Source organism: Staurois parvus, unplaced genomic scaffold (genome assembly GCF_062004578.1).
Source record: "Staurois parvus isolate SC_StPar_1 unplaced genomic scaffold, SC_StPar_1.0 ptg000698l, whole genome shotgun sequence".
Lineage (NCBI taxonomy): Eukaryota > Metazoa > Chordata > Amphibia > Anura > Ranidae > Staurois > Staurois parvus.
Genome location: NW_028318494.1, coordinates 7452794 through 7474103, shown reverse-complemented (window position 1 = coordinate 7474103; position 21310 = coordinate 7452794).

Sequence of the window (21310 nt, the reverse complement as noted above, 5' to 3'; positions counted from 1 at the left end):
CTGTGTCCCTGAGTAACGATTCTGTGTCCCTGAGTAACGATTCTGTGTCCCTGAGTAACGATTTTGTGGCCCTAAAGTCTCTGTGGCCCTAATGCAGGCCATAGATGGGTCGAAAATCGGCCGATTTTTCGGCCGAAAATAAAATCGGCCGATTTTCGGATCGTTAGTGGGCTATTTGGTCGGCCGTTTTTCGGTATTTTGGCCGTTTTTTTTTTCTGTAAAGTTGGAAAAAAAATCGGCCGATTTTGCCGATCGGCCGATTTTCGCGGCAATAGTGGGCAAATCGGACGATTTTTTGCCGATAAAAAATCTGCGCATGAGCAGTGACCTGCAAGAGGAAGACAAAAAGAAGAAAAAGAAGAAGAGGAAGAGGATGAAGAAGAGGATGAAGAAGAAGAAGAAGAGGATGAAAAAGAAGAGGATGAGGAAGAGGAAGAAGAAGAAGAAGAGGATGAGGATGAAGAAGAAGAAGAAGAGGATGATGAAGAAGAAGAGGATGAGGATGAAGAAGAAGAGGATGAGAATGAGGAAGAAGAAGAGGATGAGGATGAAGAAGAAGAAGAAGAGGATGAGGATGAAGAAGAGGATGAGGATGAAGAAGAAGAAGAGGATGATGGTGAGGAAGAAGAAGAAGAAGAAGAAGAAGAGGATGAGGATGATGAAGAAGAAGAGGAGGATGAGGATGAAGAAGAAGAAGAGGATGAGGATGAAGAAGAAGAAGAGGATGAGGATGATGAAGAAGAAGAGGATAAGGATGATGAAGAAGAAGAGGATGAGGATGAAGAAGAAGAAGAGGATGAGGATGAAGAAGAAGAAGAGGATGAGGATGATGATGAAGAAGAAGAAGAAGAAGAGGATGAGGATGAAGAAGAAGAAGAAGAGGATGAGGATGAGGAAGAAGAAGAGGATGAGGATGAAGAAGAAGAAGAGGATGAAGAAGAGGATGAGGATGAAGAAGGAGAAGAAGAGGATGATGGTGAGGATGAGGATGATGATGATGAAGAAGAGGATGAAGATGAAGAAGAGGATGAGGATGAAGAAGAAGAGGATGAGAATGAGGAAGAAGAAGAAGAAGAGGATGAGGATGAAGAAGAAGAAGAAGAAGAGGATGAGGATGAAGAAGAGGATGAGGATGATGAAGAAGAAGAGGATGATGGTGAGGATGAGGATGATGATGAAGAAGAAGATGAGGATGATGATGAAGAAGAAGAAGAAGAAGAGGAGGATGAGGATGATGATGAAGAAGAAGAAGAAGAGGATGAGGATGATGAAGAAGAAGAGGATGAGGATGAAGAAGAAGAGGATGAAGAAGCAGAAGAAGAAGAAGAGGATGAGGATGAGGATGAAGAAGAAGAAGAGGATGAGGATGAGGAAGAAGAAGAAGAAGAGGATGAGGATGAAGAAGAAGAAGAAGAAGAAGAGGAGGATGAGGATGAAGAAGAGGATGAGGATGAAGAAGAAGAAGAAGAAGAGGATGAGGATGAGGAGGAAGAAGAAGAAGAGGATGAGGATGAAGAAGAAGAAGAGGATGAGGAAGAATAAGATGAGGAAGAAGAAGATGAGGATGAAGAAGCAGAAGAAGAAGAAGAAGAGGATGAGGATGAAGAAGAAGAAGAAGAGGATGAGGATGAAGAAGCAGAAGAAGAAGAAGAAGAAGAAGAAGAAGAATAGGATGAGGATGAAGAAGAAGAAGAAGATGAGGATGAAGAAGAGGATGAGGATGATGAAGAAGAAGAGGATGATGATGGTGAGGATGAGGATGATGATGAAGAAGAAGAGGATGAGGATGAACATGAAGAAAAGGATGAGGATGAAGAAGAAGAAGAGGATGAGGATGAAGAAGAAGAAGAGGATGAGGATGAGGAGGAAGAAGAGGATGAGGATGAAGAAGAAGAAGAGGATGAGGATGAAGAAGAAGAAGAGGATGATGGTGAGGATGAGGATGATGATGATGAAGAAGAAGAGGATGAGGATGATGAAGAAGAAGAAGAGGAGGATGAGGATGAAGAAGAAGAGGATGAGGATGAAGAAGAAGAAGAGGATGAGGATGAAGAAGAAGAGGATGAGGATGAAGAAGAAGTAGAAGAAGAAGATGAAGAAGAAGAAGAGGATGAGGAAGAATAAGAAGAAGAAGAAGAGGGTGAGGATGAAGAAGAAGAAGAAGAAGAAGAGGATGAGGATGATGAAGAAGAAGAAGAGTATGAGGATGATGATGAAGAAGAAGAAGAAGAAGACGATGAGGATGAAGAAGAAGAAGAAGAGGATGAGGATGATGAAGAAGAAGAGGATGAGGAAGAAGAAGAAGAAGAACAGGATGAGGATGAAGAAGAAGAAGAAGAAGAGGATGAGGAAGAAGAAGATGAGGATGAAGAAGCAGAAGAAGAAGAAGAAGAGGATGAGGAAGAAGAAGAAGAAGAGGATGAGGAAGAAGAAGAAGAGGATGAAGAAGAAGAAGAAGAGGATGAGGATGAAGAAGAGGATGAGGATGATGATGAAGAAGAAGATGATGGTGAGGAAGAAGAAGAAGAAGAGGATGATGATGATGATGAAAAAGAAGAAGAGGCGGAGGATGAGGATGAAGAAGAAGAGGAAGAAGAGGATGAGGATGAGGATGAAGAAGAAGAAGAAGAAGAAGAAGAAGAAGAGGATGAGGAAGAAGAAGAAGAAGAAGAGGATGAAGAAGAAGAGGATGAGGATGAATAAGAAGAAGAAGAAGAGGATGAGGATGATGATGAAGAAGAAGAAGAAGAAGAAGAAGAGGATGAGGATGAGGAAGAAGAAGAAGAAGAAGAGGATGAGGAAGAAGAAGAAGAGGATGAAGAAGAAGAAGATGAGGATGAAGAAGAAGAAGAGGATGAGGATGAAGAAGAAGAGGATGAGGAAGAGGATGAGGATGAAGAAGAGGATGAGGATGAAGAAGAGGATGAGGATGAAGAAGAGGATGAAGAAGAAGAAGAGGATGATGGTGAGGAAGAAGAAGAAGAAGAGGATGAGGATGATGATGAAGAAGAGGAGGATGAGGATGAAGAAGAAGAGGATGAGGATGATGAAGAAGAAGAGGATGAGGATGATGAAGAAGAAGAGGATGAGGATGAAGAAGAAGAGAATGAGGATGAAGAAGAGGATGAGGATGATGAAGAAGAAGAAGAGGAAGAGGATGAGGATGAAGAAGAAGAAGAGGATGAGGATGAAGAAGAAGAGGATGAGGATGAAGAAGAAGAAGAAGAAGAAGAAGAAGTAGGATGAAAATAAGAAGAATTCCAGTCCAGCAAAAAGTGTATCTGCAGAGAGCTCCGCTATTTCTGACAGTTCTCTGACAGTTCCTTCACATTTACAGCGGTTGAAACATTGTATCTATTTGTTTCCGAATAAAAACATCTGTATCCTAAATGGAAACAAATAGATACAATGTTTCAACCGCTGTAAATGTGAAGGAACTGTCAGAGAACTGTCAGAAATAGCGGAGCTCTCTGCAGGGACACTTTTTGCCGGCTGTAGAAGGGATGAAAATCGGCCGATCGGGGAAAATTCGATTCGTGCATCCGAAGTTTGCTAATTTTCGGATTCGGCGCAAATCGAATTTTTCCTAATATTCGAAACGAATTCCACTTCGTCATGTTCGATTCGCTCATCTCTAGATATAATACCAGGGGCGGACTGACAACTCATGGGGCCCCCGGGCAATAAGGGATCATGGGGCCCCTGTGTCCTTGCCCAAACTCAAAAAATCCTATGAAAAAGGTACCAGGGGCATCTCATTGGGCCCCCTACTGACCCCGGCCCCTCGGGCTTTGCCCGAGTTTCCAAATGGTCAGTCCGCGCCTATATAATACCTACTTGTTTGGTAAAATTTAAAAGATGATTTTAGAAAACAAGGATAGGATTTAAGTAAATAGATACCAAACATGTCACATAAAATTGGGCACGCCTGTGCAATGGCGAAGGAAGTTTGTAAATTCTCTTATCCATAGGTGATGCTCTAAAAGCCTCAGGTTACCACTTTAGATTTACACAGAAGGTCTGGTGCTAGAATTACTGCCCTCAATCTGATGTTTGTGGTGAAATATCACATGTGGTGCGATTGCTGTTTACATATGTGTTCGGGACTGATGAGCGCATTCGCCTTTGCGCAAGACATGGAGGGACAAGGGCACTTAAAAAATTTTTTTAATTTTTTTTTGAATTTTTTATTTTTTTATTTGATCACTTTTATTGTTTTCACAGGGAATATAAATATCCCATGTGACAGCAATAGGCAGTGACAGGTAATCTTTACTGAGAGATCTGAGGTCTATTAGAGAGATATTATCTCTCTTCTCCCATAAAAGCTTTGGGTCATACCAAGATCCAGTATGTTCCAGTGCTTTTTTCAAACCACAAAGGGTTTGTTTACAACCATGAAACCGTAAGTGAAGAAATGCTTATGGCTCCTAGGTTCTTAGACCATTGAGATGATCAGAGCCATTCCTATCTCCGATCAGCTCTATGGTCAGTCTGCAGAACCGCTGGTTGCACTCTTGGGTTCCCTGGTGGAAAACCGAGGAAGATGATGGGGGGGAAACATACCCTCACGCTGCTTGTAAAAGAAATCCAGCAGCTAATTATCCGCTAGGATCGCTTTTACAAGAAGGTTGACCGCCCATTGAAAAAAAAAACAAATGCTGCAGGCATCATCCACAGTTATGACCACACAAAGTCCAGCAATGTACCAGTATGTCGCTGATCCACAAGTAGTTAAAGAAGAATTCCAGGTATGGATATTTCTGCATAACTACATTGGTCTAGCTAGGATCAATGTAACTATGCATATATCATACCCGTGGGACTCCCCTTGAAGCTAGAGAAAACTGCAGTAGGCACTGTGACTACAGTTTTCTCCTCTAGCTATTTTATTCATTGAGAAAATGGAAAGCAATCTCTGAATGGTGTCCATGCCAGGTGGGGGACCTCCTGGGTTCGGAAGGCATTAGGCAGGTGCTTAGCATGGGACCCAGAAGCAAGCGAAGATCACTGGAGTATCAGTGCCTACTAACAGCGATATCCAGCTTCAAGGAGATCTCACAGACATGGTATATACTGTATGTATTTCTATTGGTCCAACGAACCAATATACAAATATCCATACCTGGAGTTCTTCTTTCAGCTGGCAATACATGTGACATAATGGTGGATTCTATTTTTTTGTTGAAATTGCAAAACAATTGAAGACATAAAATGGTGGCTTCAATCAACCGTAAAGGAGAAGGAATCGATCTGCTGCGAATTAACTGTGTCAAAAATCGAATTCCTTTTAAACACAATTCCCTTTTTTTTCAATTCTTGATTCAGTCATTCAATTAACTGTATTGAAGCTGTCATGTTATTGCCCAGATTTGACTTTGCAATTGATCTCATTCTGGTGGTCAATGGAGCAAATGGGTTGTAGATTGCTTCTGGAGATAACTTCGTATTTGCAATTCCCAGTGGCTGGAACACAGTTGAAATTGACTGAAAATTGTCATGTGTATAGCCAATTTTATCTGTCAGATGATTGTTGTGATGTACAGCAGATTAAAGCCAGATCAAGTGACCTTCTGCATAGGTACCATTGGACCATTGAAGATACAGTTGTCCAACTGGCTGTTTTGGACTTGTTCCGCTGATGGTGGTTTTTGTGTAGGATCAGGCCACTGCCATGTATACATGCTTATTTTCCACCTTCACTCTTTCATAGGCATAAACATGCTAACGTGGTCAGATATGCATGTTTTTGGTTGGGTTCCCACCTCATCTCTTCAAGGCTTAATTCACAATAGCACATTCTCTGAAGTGATCTGTGGTGGATCACTTTGAGGAATCCCGCTAAGAAGCCACTTAATCTTTTTTTTCCTGAAAAGTAAATTACAATGGGACTAATGCCCCACAACAGGAAGCCAAGTGTTTTTTTTTTTTTATTTAAATATTTATTATTTTTTTTCACAGTAATAACAAAAAAAAAAGAACACTTTAATTCATAATAAATATACAATTTTTCTTATTACTTTACTTTTCCCTTTTATTTTTCCCTTCTTAAAACATTACCCCCTCCCCCTCCCCAGAACCCCCCCCCCCCCGTTCTGCATTTTTCTACATTCTACATTTCATTTTCTCACATTTGCTACAAAGTTTTCCCATTTCGCGGAAAATACCTCCATCTTATCTTCCTGCTTATAGTATAACTTCTCCATCTTACCAATCCAGTTTACTCTCTCTATCCATTCCTCCTCCTTCGGTACTTCTATTTTCTTCCAATACTTGGGTATCAGACTCTTTGCAGCGTTCATATAATACCCTAAACCTAATTTCTTATATTTGCTAACTGATAGCTTTGAACTGTGCAATAAACACATCCCTGGATCTAACCCGATGTTCATTTCAGTAATGGTCTCTATTAAATGTACTATTGTTTTCTAGAATATTTGAATTTTTGGACATTCCCACCATATATGATACACTGTCCTCACTTCCCCACACTCTCGCCAACACCATTGTGATTATTCCCCACTTATCTTACATTCTACACTCGGTGTAATGTGCCATCTTGTCAAACAGTTATAATTTATTTCTACTTCTCTCAAACTTACACTTTCATGGACTAGGAAGCCAAGTGTTTTGTAGCGTGGCCCCACTGACTTGAATGGCCAGGTGGTGGTGCCATCTGTCAACTTCACATGCTGCTTTACCTTTGCCATGGCAGTGGAATATGATCAGCCCTCTGGCTGTATTGTAGACTTTAGGTGGGCAGTCAGGGGGGCAGTAAAAAAGCAGCTCAACTGCCTATTTTTACAAGCCTCTGGCTGCCCATATGAAAGATGCCTAAACTGCATGAATTACACATGTTCTGATTAAGATGGTAATTTAATTAACTCAGTGCCTTAGCTGTTATTAATTGTAGGCAAACTCGGCAACTAAAAAATTATCCCTTGCACTGGGGCTGTGCCAGTACTGCAAGGATTAATTGCTCGTTTTGGCCTAGGGCAGGGATCTCAAAACTAAGCATAGGGCTAGTTTGCTGTCATCCAGGCTTTAGGAGGGCCAGACTGTGGACACTGGGTTTAGAAAATGGCCCAGAGACAGTTGGAATAAATAATGCCTCATCATTGGTCCTAATCAAAGGACTTGTGCCCCATTGTTGATATCTGTGGGAGGAATAGTGCCCCATCGATGGTGTCAGTGGAAGGAATGGTGCCCCATCACTGGTGTCAGTTGGAGGAATAGTTCCCCATTGTTGGTATCAGTTAGAGAAATAGTGCCCCATCGATGGTGTCAGTGGAAGGAATGGTGCCCCATCACTGGTGTCAGTTGGAGGAATAGTTCCCCGTTGTTGGTATCAGTTAGAGAAATAGTGCCCAATCGATGGTGTCAGTGGAAGGAATGGTGCCCCATCACTGGTGTCAGTTGGAGGAATTGTGCCCCATTGTTGGTTTCAGTAAGAGAAATAGTGCCCAATCGATGGTGTCAATGGAAGGAATGGTGCCCCATCACTGGTGTCAGTTGGAGGAATAGTGCCCAATCGATGGTGCCAGTGGAAGCAATAGTGCCCCATCATTGATGTCAGTTGGAGGCAGGGGCGGACTGACCATTTGGAAACTCGGGCACCGCCCGAGGGCCCGGGGTCAGTAGGGGGCCCCATGAGATGCCCCTGGTACCTTTTTCATTGGCTTTTTTGAGTTTGGGCAATGACACAGGGGCCCAATGATCCCCTATTGCCCGTGGGCCCCATGAGTTGTCAGTCCACCCCTGGTTGGAGGAATACTGTGCCAAGGCTGCATAAAGGAAAGCAAAGGGCCACATCTGGCCCCCTGGTCTAGAGGAACAAAAAAATAAGACTTACTTACCTGATCCTCTGCTCTTCTCTGCAGCTAGACCAGTCCCCCAAATTCTTCTCCTCCACACTCCAGCAGTCTAGGGTCCTGTCATTGTCAGGACCCAAGAAGGATCCACAGCCCTGCACTGGACATGATGACACTGAGGGACAGTCCACCACCGGTGGATGGGGGAGTGTTATTTGCCAGGGGAGCAGAGGATCAGGTAAGTAAAACTGTTTCTCCCTTGGCAACACAAACAATAAACCCTCGTAGTGCGGGCGCAGTCCCACTGCAAGCGGTGATATTACATTTTCCAGGAGTTGGGATTTAACAATCTGTGTAATTTATATGTGTTTGGATTTAATGGAATGAGATGGTAAATTTAGTTTATTGCTTGTTTTTTTTTCCAGTCAGATCATGCCAATGTATTCCTCTAATATTTTGGGACAGGGTTACCATCATTGTCTTATTCAAAAGGTTACTGCAAGTGAAAAGTGTGGGCATACAGTGGTACACCTTCCAAGACTCAGCAGAGCTTGGATATTCGTTCTCAGAATCCCAAAGCCAAAGCCTTTCTAAAGAGAGCTTACTGCGCACTCCGAGCCCAGTATATTCGGATTTGTTTAGTACATTTGATTTTTTACAAATTGATTCAAAATTAGAATTTAGGAACATGGCTTTATCTGTTCTATTATGTTCTATTCTATTCCAATTTATTATTATTATTATTATACAGGATTTATATAGTGCCAACAGTTTGCTCAGCGCTTTACAATATAACGGGAGACAATACAGCAACAATACGGTTCAATACAAGAGGGATCGAGGGCCCTGATCCTGGGAGCTTACAATCTAGGAGGGAGGGGTACAAAAGGTAGTAACTGTGGGGGATGGACTGGTAGGAGGAGTAGAAGATTCCATTGTTAGCTGAGGGCAGGATAGGCTTCCCTGAAGAGATAGGTTTTCAGAGATCGCCTAAAAGTGAGCAGAGTAGGCGATAGTCTGATAAATTGGGGTAGAGAGTTCCAAAGGATGGGGGAAGCGCTGGAGAAGTCCTGGAGGTGAGCATGGGTGGAGGAAACAAGGGAGCTAGAGAGCAGGAGGTCTTCTGAGGAGTGGAGAATACAATCTATTCTATTGTTTTCTGTTCTATTCTTTTCAAATCTATTATTTTATTTTCTATTCTATTCTTTCGTTTTTCCCTTTCTATTCCTTTATATTCTATTCTGTTCTGTTTATTCTATTATATTCTTTTCTATTCTTTTCTTTTCTATTCTATTCTGTTTTATTCTACTCTATTATTTCCTGTTCTTTTTGTATTCTATTCTGTTATGTTTTATTCTATTCTTTTCTATTCTTTTTCTTTATTCTACTCCTTTATTTTCCATTCAGTTATATCCTGTTTTATTCTATTCTATTCTGTTTCATTCTATTTTTTATTCTTTTCCTTTATTTTCAATTCAATTATGTTCTGTTTTATTCTATTCTATTCTGTTCTAATCTGTTTTATTATATTATGTTCTATGAAGCAGCCTAAGTAGAAATCATCATCTTATTTCACTTTTATACCTTATTGTAATTAGTGCAATATGTTTCCATATTTTCGACTTTGAATTCATTTTCAAATTCAGATCATTTGTTTCATTCTAATTTATTTTGGATTCATTGAAATCATTAGTAATATCTCATCTGGAATATGGAGTTCAGTTTTGTGCACCAATTCACAAAAAGAACATTGGGGAACTGGAGAAAGTACAGAGAAGGGCAACTAAATTGATAAGAGGCATGGAGGAGATCAGCTATGAGGAAAGATTAGAGGAACTGAATTTATTCTCTCTTGAGAAAAGGAGATTAAGGGGGGATATGATCTCCATGTATAATACATAAGGGGGATATGATCACCATGTATAATACATAAGGGGGGATATGATCTCCATGTATAATACATAAGGGAGGATATGATCTCCATGTATAATACATAAGGGGGATATGATCACCATGTATAATACATAAGGGGGGGATATGATCTCCATGTATAATACATAAGGGGGGATATGATCTCCATGTAGAATACATAAGGGGGGGATATGATCTTCATGTATAATACATAAGGGGGGATATGATCACCATGTATAATACATAAGGGGGGATATGATCACCATGTATAATACATAAGGGGGATATGATCTCCATGTATAATACATAAGGGGGATATGATCTCCATGTATAATACATAAGGGGGGATATAATCTCCATGTATAATACATTAGGGGGGATATGATCACCATGTATAATACATAAGGGGGGATATGATCTCCATGTATAATACATAAGGGGGGATATGATCTCCATGTATAATACATAAGGGGGGTATGATCACCATGTATAATACATAAGGGGGGGATATGATCTCCATGTATAATACATAAGGGGGATATGATCTCCATGTATAATACATAAGGGGGGGATATGATCACCATGTATAATACATAAGGGGGATATGATCTAGATGTATAATACATAAGGGGGGATATGATCTCCATGTATAATACATAAGGGGGGATATGATCTCCATGTATAATACATAAGGGGGGATATGATCTCCATGTATAATACATAAGGGGGATATGATCTCCATGTATAATACATAAGGGGGGATATGATCTCCATGTATAATGCATAAGGGGGGGATATGATCTCCATGTATAATACATAAGGGGGGCTATGATCTCCATGTATAATACATAAGGGGGGATATGATCACCATGTAGAATACATAAGGGGGGATATGATCACCATGTATAATACATAAGGGGGATATGATCACCATGTATAATACATAAGGGGGATATGATCTCCATGTACAATACATAAGGGGGGATATGATCACCATGTATAATACATAAGGGGGGGTATGATCTCCATGTATAATACATAAGGGGGGATATGATCTCCATGTATAATACATAAGGGGGGATATGATCTCCATGTATAATACATAAGGGGGGATATGATCTTCATGTATAATACATAAGGGGGGATATGATCTCCATGTATAAATACATCAGTGGTTCATATAGTGAACTGAGGGCTGGCAGTTCCATTGTTGTCTTTTGGGACGCAGCAGCCCCAAATGCACCCAGCAGCATTTAGGGCTGTGTGCTCACACAGATGTCATATCGGAAGCAGCAGCTGTGTCCATGCATCTACTGCATCCCAATAGACAATAATTTGGACTGCTGGCACGAGGATGCATGTAACACCTATACATCCCCATGCTGGGAAAACATGGCCCTGTACGGAACACGGATGTATTCACCCCGTGTGAAGGAGGTCTTAAATGGATGCTGGAGCTGGATGGAAAGGGGTTGAATTATGGGTGGAAAGTTGGATGCAATGTAGGTGTTTGTGGTGCCTCGCCATATGACTGTTTAGTAGCCTGGTTTGTTCATGTGCAATATCAATGGTGACTGATATAGCGCACTTTATTTATCTATATTTGAATTCATATTCTAACGTGATCTAAGCCTATAGCCTATAAATAATAAAGTTCATTGTTTACAGTCAGTGTTCATTTATTTGATGGACAGCACAGACCTGTATGAAGGACTAAGCCGTGTGCAAGGCAGGGGGTGAAGGGAATAAGAGAGACAAGGCTGCGATGTGAGAAGACCTCGGTGCTAGCCGAAAATGTCAAAAAGAATTTATCTCTCTTCATAAAGATTACAAAAACTGTGAAGAACATCTGCAATGTGTTATACGGCCTTTGTTATTTGTCTGTACCTTGCCTCTGCTGACATTTTGATAATAAATCTCTTGACGCCCAGTACAGGAACAGTTTTCTTATTCGGGTCATCAGATTCAAAAGTTTAAGATCCCCTGACCTAAGCTGATCCTCCCTAGATTCAACTTTCTGTATTTATCAATGCAGAAACAACACTCTACTTTCCCAACATTTTATTATTACACTGTCAAGCCAAGTTCACACTTTGCCTTCATCATACGCTTAACTAAAGCTGGCCATATATGGGTCAGTTCAGTGGTGGACTGACAACTCATGGGGCCCCCAGGCAAAAGGGGATCATGGGGCCCCTGTGTCCTTGCCCACACTCAAATAAGCCTATGAAAAAGGTACCAGGGGCATCTCATGGGGCCCCCTACTGACCCCTGGCCCTCGGGCAGTGCCCGAGTTTACAAATGGTCAGTCCGCCCCTGGGTCAGTTTTTATTTCCAAACAACAAAAAAATTGGCCTGATTTCCCCATTCACACAATGTGGATGCAGGAATCCTTCGTTATCTGTTGCTTAACTTCTGTTCAACCACACGTGGATTGAAATTTGGTCAGTCCCTGCTGAACCAGCCACATTTCAATCCATATATGGCCAGCTTAACTGCTTCCGTGCCGCCCTATAGCAGAAATATGGAATGGGTGTGCAAAATCACACATATATATATATACACATGATTTAGCAATTTTGGGTATGGGGCACGTGCAGGGGCGGACTGACAACTCATGGGGCCCCTGGGCAATAGGGGATCATGGGGCCCCTGTGTCCTTGCCCAAACTCAAAAAAAGCCTATGAAAAAGGTACCAGGGGCATCTCATGGGGCCCCCTACTGACCCCGGGCCCTCGGGCAGTGCCCGAGTTTCCAAATGGTCAGTCCGCCCCTGGGCACGCACCATTCACAGCTATTTGCGGCCTTGGCTGTCAATCACCGGGTCCCGGCCAGTGATGCCCCGCCAGCACCATGCAATCTCTGAATATTACCGACGGGAGAGACCTGTGTATAAACAACACAGATATCTCCCCTGTCAGCTCCTACACCCTGCTTTGTATGGCTCTGCATAGAAGAGTGTAAAGCACACACATAGCACACAGTAAAACAGTACAGTTAACCATTTGATCGCCCCACATTTTAAACCCTTCCTGCCCAGTGCCATTAGTACAGTGTCAGTGCTTTTAATTAGCACTGATCACTGTATTGGTGTCACTGGGGATGTCAGTGACACCAAGTCAATTTCCCACAGTGTCAGAATGCCCGCTGCAGTCCCACTATAAGTAATTGATCACTGCCATTACTAGTAAAAAAAAAAATTAATTCCAGTATATATATCAGCATTTGTAAACGCTATAACTTTCACGTAACCCAAATAATTTACATGTATTGGGATTTTTGTAGCAAAGACATGGAGTAGAATACATATTGGCTGAAATTTATGATGAAATGTGATTTTTTAAATTTTTTTACTGGACATGTTTAACTACTTGCCAACCGCAGATAGCCGAATGACGGCTACACTGCGGCCGGCTAGTTCTGGGAGGGCGTCATATGACGTCCTCCCAGAACGCGCTCTCCTGCGCGCCCCCGGGGGCCCGCGCCCGTCAATCTCCGTGATCGCTGTGTCCTACGGACACAGCTGATCACGTGATGTGGTAAAAGGCCAATCACAGTGGCCTTTTACCACGTGATCAGCCGTGTCTAATGACACGCTGATCTCCGGGAAATGCAATTGCTGTCAGATCGTGAGGAAAGTACTGCAGAGAACCGGCAGTTGTTAGAGCAGGGATCGGCACCGATCATCAGGGCACTGATGATTAGTGCCCTGATGATCGGTGCCCAGCAGCGCCACCCACCAGTTCCGCCCACCTGTGCCCAGCAGTGCCGCCCACTAGCTCCGCCCACCTGTGCCCAGCAGTGCACCCACCTGTGCCCAGCAGTGCCCACCAGTGCCACCCAGCAGTACCACCTACCTGTGCCCAGAAGTGCCACCTACCTGTGCCCAGCAGTGCCACCCACCTGTGCCCACCCACCTGTGCCCATATAACAAACATGTCTATACATGCTATGGGGGCACCCGCTGCTCTATGTGTCCATTCACACACAAAGCCGTGGCTTAGCCCCGCCCCTCTCTTCTCATTGGCTCACTGGCTGTGATTGACAGCAGTGGGAGCCAATGGCTCTCGCTTCTGTCTCAGCCAATGAGAAGGGGGAGTCCCAGGATAGCACATTGCTGGATTGAGAGGGGGCTTAGGTGAGTATTGGGGGGGTGGGGTTGTGCTGCACTCAGAAGTTTTTTTACTTTCATGTATAGAATGCATGAAGGTAAAAAACCTTGAGCCAGAACCAGTTTAACCCTTTCTTCGCCAGAGCCGTTTTTTTACTTTTTTTTTTGTACACATTGAAATAATCATTTTAGGCCTGAAGATTGCATAAACCACAAAACCGTTACATATTTTCTGAAAGCAAACACCCTAGAGAATAAAATAGTGGTAGATCCACTAAGTGGTAGTTTTAAATACCGGTAGTTCCTTTGTTTTGTCACAACTTGTCACATGCTTGATGAAGGGGTCCTGCGAGACTTCGAAACGCTGCTCTTACTGTAGCTGTGTGATTGCTTATTAAAGCTTTGGACCCATACTGGAGATCTTCCGTGTGCTGGTGACATTTTCCTTCTCCAATTTTTTATATCACATGATATTTCCGCAAAGGTCTGGGAAATGGGAAATTTCAATAATAAATACACTAAAGTTAATTTTAGGGCACACAAACGCAATCAATTACCCAATTGTTTGGTAAAATAGAAAAAAATGTGAGGTTGCATCGAGTAAATAGATACCCAGCACGACGAACCTTAAATTTGCGTGCACCAATGAAATGGTGACAAACTTCAGTAGCCTATATTTTTTATAGGTGACACTTAGTCTCATATAGGTCATTAGGTTGGTGCTACAGAAGAGGTCTGGTGCTAAAAAATATGTAAAGATATGAAACATTTGTATCGCAATCAACGTTTTCATGCGGTTATGTTTCGAGCACCCCCACCCATATATGTGGGGGTGGGGTGGCTCGAAAAAAATTGGGCGGGAGGGAGAATGTTATATGCTTCGGTGTATAATTAATTTGTTACAATTAAAAAATTTTTTTTTACCTTACTTTTTTTTTCATCACATAGGGGACAAAAAGTCCCAATGTGATGATTTTTTGTGGTGCAAGCTTCTATTTAATGAGACATCCAGGGTCTAAAAAGACCCTGCCTGTCTCCGCTGTACTCCACTGAATGTACTGCAGTGCAGATCGTATTGCAACACATTCTTTCCTGATCGGGGACACTGATGTGTGAGTCCGGAAGTGACGTCGCTTCAGCGTCACCAAGAAAGGAGAAATGCAGACGTGTCCACTCAGCTCCCTCCCCCCTGCCCAGCAATACCAGTTATGCCAGTCCCAGGCCCACAGATGGGCAAGTGGAGCCCAGAATACATGGCCGGAGCATGCTACAAGGGGGGGGGGTATAAAAGCAACCTGGATCTGCTGGTCTACTGTCATTTGACAGCCAGAAGTTGGCTTGTCAGATTTACACACAATCCTGGTGGCTGCAGCCACTGTGAGTGTGTGTGTGGACCACCCCCTGCTGTCATGTCTGGTTGACGTACAGACCTGGCAGTGAAGAGGTAATACCGTATCTATGGTTTGAATTTAAAGTTATGTATTAAAATATTAAATTCCACATTGGATTTCAATGATTTCTAGCCTACTCCTAATAATCTGCCTGATCTTACAGTTTGTAAACTTACGTTGTGAAGACCCCATACATTTCAGTCTTTGAATTCTGTGACACCTATTCACTATGCCCTGTAGGTAGGCACTGCTGTGTCACACATTTCACAGAGCCCGCCATCTGAGGAGCTGAAAGGAGGAGTTTCAGGAGTCAGTACAAGAATCACAGTTTACAAGAAAGAAGGTACCATGAGATATGTAGTCCCCAGGGGTGGACTGACAACTCATGGGGCCCCCGGGCAATAGGGGATCATGGGGCCCCTGTGTCCTTGCCCAAACTCAAAAAAGCCTATGAAAAAGGTACAAGGGGCATCTCATGGGGCCCCCTACTGACCCCGGGCCCTTGGGCAGTGCCCGAATTTCCAAATGGTCAGTCCGCCCCTGGTAGTCCCTACAATTTCAATGTAACCTTGCAGAAGAGAAGCTGCAAAGCATGCAGGGAATTCAGAAAGTTGTGGAAAGAGACCGCCAGTGGACAGGCAGCACTCACCACATGTAAGGAGATTTTTCAAGTCATCTTGTATTATATTATAATATTGTATTATAAAACTATTGTTTGAATTGTTATTACAGTGCTAATGCTATAAAATGAAAGTGCATGCTGTGACCTAATGTAGCACTCTCCTAATTAGCTAGGGGGAGCTAGACCCCAATTCTTAGTTAGGGCTGAGTAGCAGCCTAGGAGTGATAGCAAGCAGTCGTCAAATTTTGGTCAGAGCAGAGAGGCTCTACAGACAAGCCCTCTGGAATTTCCCCCTGCTCTAGAACTTTGGAGAAAGGAGGAGAAAGAAGGATCCTGGCCAACCCCAACAGGAGGCTTGGCAAGGGGCCATGACAACCTTTAAGAGTAACTGAGCCTGCTCAGCTGGGAAAGAGTCGGGTGGAAGATATGAGAGAGGAAAATATGCAGGAACACGTGAAGGGAGCCCAGATGTGAAAAGCACTCCCCTCCAGGCAGAGGGACTGGCTAAAGGATCGTATTCAGAGAGTAGTGGTTAATGATTCATACTCTTAATGGTCTGGGGTTATCAGTGGTGTACCCCAAGGTTCAGTGTTGAGATCCTTACTTTTTAATATATTTATAAATGATATAGGGTCTGAGATTATAAATCCCATTTCAGTCTTTGCAGATTACAAGATTACAAACCGACCTCAATGCTCTGTGTAATTGGGCAACTATATGGCAAATGAGGTTTAATGTTGATAAATGTAAGGTTCTGCACTTGGGTTGGGGGCTAAGAATATGCATGCATCATACATACTAGGGGGGTACAAATGGGGGAATCAATGGTGGAGAAGGATCTGGGGGTTCTGGTAGATCACAAGCTTATCAATGCCATGCAATGCCAAGCTGCAGTTTCAAAAGCGAGCAAAATCCTCTCTTGTATTAAAAGAGGTATAGACTCCAGAGAGAGAGATATCATTTCCCCGGTACAAATCATTAGTAAAACCTCATCTAGAATATGCAGTTCAGTTTTGGACACCGATTCACAAAAAGAACATTGGGGAACTGGAGAAAGTACAGAGAAAGGCAACCAAACTGATACGAGGCATGGAGGAGCTCAGCTATGAGGAAATATTAGAGGAACTGAATTTATTCTCTCTTGCAGAGGTGATTAAGGGGGGATATGATCTCCATGTATAATACATAAGGGGGGATATGATCACCATGTATAAATACATAAGGGGGGATATGATCTCCATGTATAATACATAAGGGGGGATATGATCTCCATGTATAATACATAAGGGGGGATATGATCTCCATGTATAATACATAAGGGGGGATATGATCTCCATGTATAATACATAAGGAGGGGATATGCTCTCCATGTATAATACATAAGAGGGGATATGATCTCCATGTATAATACATAAGGGAGGATACGATCACCATGTATAATACATAAGGGGGATATGATCTCCATGTATAATACATAAGGGGGGATATGATCTCCATGTATAATACATAAGGGGGGATATGATCACTATGTATAATACATAAGGGGGGATATGATCTCCATGTATAATACAAAATGGGGGATATGATCTTCATGTATAATACAAAAGGGGGTATATGATCTCCATGTATAATATATAAGGGGGGGATATGATCTCCATGTATAATATATAAGGGGGGATATGATCTCCATGTATAATACATAAGGGGGGATATGATCTCCATGTATAATATATAAGGGGGGATATGATCTCCATGTATAAATACATCAGTGGTTCATATAGTGAACTCGGTGTACAGCTATTCACCCTGAGGTCATCACAGAGGACAAGGGGGCACTCTTTACGTTCGGAGGAAAAGAAATGTAATCTCCAAACACAGAAAGGTTTCTTCACAGTAAGAGCTGTGAAAATGTGGAATAGACTCCCTCAAGAGATGGTTCTGGTCAGCTCAGTGGATTGCTTTAAAAAAGTCCTGGATTCTTTCCTAGATACACAGAATATAACTGGATACTAACATTTATAGGTAAAGTTGATCCCGGGAATATCCTATTGCCTCTCGGGGGATCAGGAAGGAATGTTTTCCCCTGCAGGAGCAAATTGGATCATGCTTTGCTGGGTTATTTGTCTTCGTCTGGACCAGCTGTGGGTATAGGATTATAACTTTTATTTTTGGTTGAACTGGATGGAATTTTGTCTTTTTCAGCCAGACTACCTATGTAACTATGGAAGGAGGAAAGCTTGGGACTTCACTGGCTCCCTGAGGGAAGACCACCTATGTGGCAGGGAAGGCCCAGCTAGAAGACCTGGTAGCAGCCACCAACCCACTGGCAACACAGGAGTAGGACCAAGTGAGTATACCTGCACCCCCTAGGCCAGCAAGGGGAAAGTGGCATTCTGGTGCAAAACTGGATTAGCTTTTTACCTGGGACTGTTCACACTGCAGTAGCAGGCACTGGATCCCCTGTCCAGGGATTTGCCTGGTACAGCTGGATGTGGAGAAGATTCATCTGGGGTCTGGGGCATTACTGTGGGAGATGCTGGCTAGTTCTCCGGAAGAATTTTCGCTGTAAAGACTTTTACATAGTGTAATTGCTAAGGAGTTTGTCCTGGTTACCACTGTCCTTGGGCATCCCATACACCCCTTCACCCCATCCAAGTTCTAATTCCCCTATTAAAACTTCAAAACAAGCCTAAGGACTAGTTACTGTCTCAGTGCGCAATATGCACCCCCCCCCCCGCCCCTCCCTCCTCCTTCTCCCTCCCTTCTCCAAGCTAACAGACTGACTTGAGACAACACTGTCCACTGTTAAAGCCGAACTCCATAAATTCAGACATTTTCTAAAATGTGCTAAGTTACTATGGGTTCAATGCAACAAGGTGCATGCAACCTCATGGACATATCTCTTTAATTTACAATGTACTTTTTTACTTAGCATCAGGAGCATAGCCATTGCCATACTTGCGGTGATCCCACCCTTCACATTTGGTTCTCAGCTCCTCCTGCTGCAGCAGATGGGGAATGTGTGTATATCTGACAATTTGAATGACGGCTGTCAGATGGAAACTACATAGCCACCCAACTGTTACCACACCCCTGCAGGTAGTGGCCACAGCTTTCACCCCCATCGGCATGCCCAGGACCGGCATGACGGGAGCTGCTAGGTAGAGGGGAGGGAACTGTGTAGACACTTCTGGGTCCCCTTGTCATTTTCCCCAGCCATACAAAGGCACTGAATAATCTGCACTGCATTAGAATATTTGGAGGACAGGTGAGAGATCAAAGGTCTTTTACACCCCTGGTGTCTCGTTAACCATTAGCCACCTGGCCTATAGCCGTTTGGTGGCCGCAAAAATGCTCTAGCTTTCCGGGGTGTACGCCATTTGGCGTCCTCCCGCACATGCGCAGTTCGCACGGTTTCAGAGCCGCGCAGCGGCGCGATCTGTCACCGGCCGTGTACCACGACCGATGACAGATCTGAGTACCGACCCCTGTTGCCGGTACCATGTGACCTGCTGTGACCAATCACAGCAGGTCACATGACAGTTGTATACAATGGATGGCTTCATTCATGCCATCCATTGTATACTAGTGCCTAGCTGTGAATGGTCACAGCAGGTCACATGCACATGTCATGTGATTAGCTGTGGCCAAATCACAGCTAAGCACAAAAAAAACGAAAAAAAAACCCTGAATGAATCGATGTCATTCAGGTAAATGCTTGCTTATAGCAAAGTAATTTTTTGCTATAAGCAAATTGTGTAAAAAAAAAAAAAATACTGATCACTTCCCCAAAGTAGTACAATGTTACTATAGTAACATTGTACTACTTTGGTCATAGTAAAATATGTAAAAAAAAAAATCTTAAAAAAATGTAATAAAAATTAAAAATAATAATAAAAAAATATATATATATATTTTTTTTTTCATACTGTCACCAGTCAGTGTCCCTGATCACCGCCATGCCAGTTATATGATGACGCTGTACTGCACTGGTGACAGTATGTAAAAAAAAATAGTGAAAATAATTTTTTTAATTTTTTCATTTTCCGAAAAATTATGACAAAAAAAAATACAACTTCAAAAAACTCGCCATGCCTCTTATGAAGTACGTCGGACTGTCTACTCTGCAAAAAGGGGTCATTTGGGGGATATCTGTACTGTTCTGACATTCTTGGACCTCAAGAAATTAGATTGGCTGTCAGTACTTCAGGATTGATCAATTTTCAGATCTATCCCATAGTTTGTGAACTCTATAACTTTCCTACAAACTAAATAATACATCCTAATTTGGGTTATTTTCACCAAAGACATGTACCAGAATATATCTCGGCCTAAATTTATGAAGAACAATTATTTATTTGTAAACTTTTATAACAGAAACAAAGAAAAACGTCTTTTTTTGTTAATTTAGCAAAAAATAAAAACCCCAGCGGTGATTAAATACCACCAAAAGAAAGCTCTAGTTGTGTGAAGAAAATGATAAAATTTTAGTTAGGGTACAATGTTGTATGACCGCGCAATTGTCATTCAAAGTGTGAGAGCGCTGAAACGTGAAAAATGGCCTGGGCAGGAAGGTGTAAAATTGCCCGGTATTGAAATGGTTAAAGAGATTATGTCACCAAAAATGAGTTTAGTAAAAAAACCAAAAAATAAAACAATTAAAGTTCCACCCAAGAACTGAAAGGATAAGTTCACCTTTTAGAAAAAAATAATAAATGCACATTTTTTTGCAAATAAAAAAATGTGTATTTATTATTTTTGTCTGCAGAAACCTGGAAAGCATTCCACTAGCGATCAATAGATCGTTGATGCCATGCAGGTCTCCTGCAGATCTGACACCATATCTGCTTGCCATACGGGATGTATGAGCAAGCAGATATACTGATAGGGAGAATGAATGAACTACTACAGCCCTCCACAGCGCCTTCGTAGTTCATTGGGGCCGCTAAGCCAGTAGTCTCTCATTCACAGATGACTGTAAATGAGCGATTAGGCTGTGTGGGCAGAGCCCCACATGGGCGCGTTTTTTTTAAATTTGACAGCTAGCAAGGGGGGAGAAGATCCCCCGCTAGCTGTCAAAGCGTGGATCGGGGGGGGGGGGGGAGCAGAGGCTGGTTTGATCGTAACACGTTACATATTACACCCTGAATATGGGTGTAACATGTTATGAAAGGTGAACGTATCCTTTAAACCCTCCCCCCAAACTTTTTGAGCCCCCAACCCCACATACATGCACATACATACATAAATCCACGTGTTGGGGGCCCCTCCACACAAAAACATTGATTATGCTACACATGTGACATATTATCATGCACACCAGAGTGAGAGCAATAATTTTAGGTCAATTATTCATGATTACCTCTAAACTGATGACCTGTGGGAGCTTTTAAAGCGTCACCTATAAAATATTTAAGGTTCTGAAATTTGCCGCCGTTTCACAGGTGCATACATTTTTCAAGTT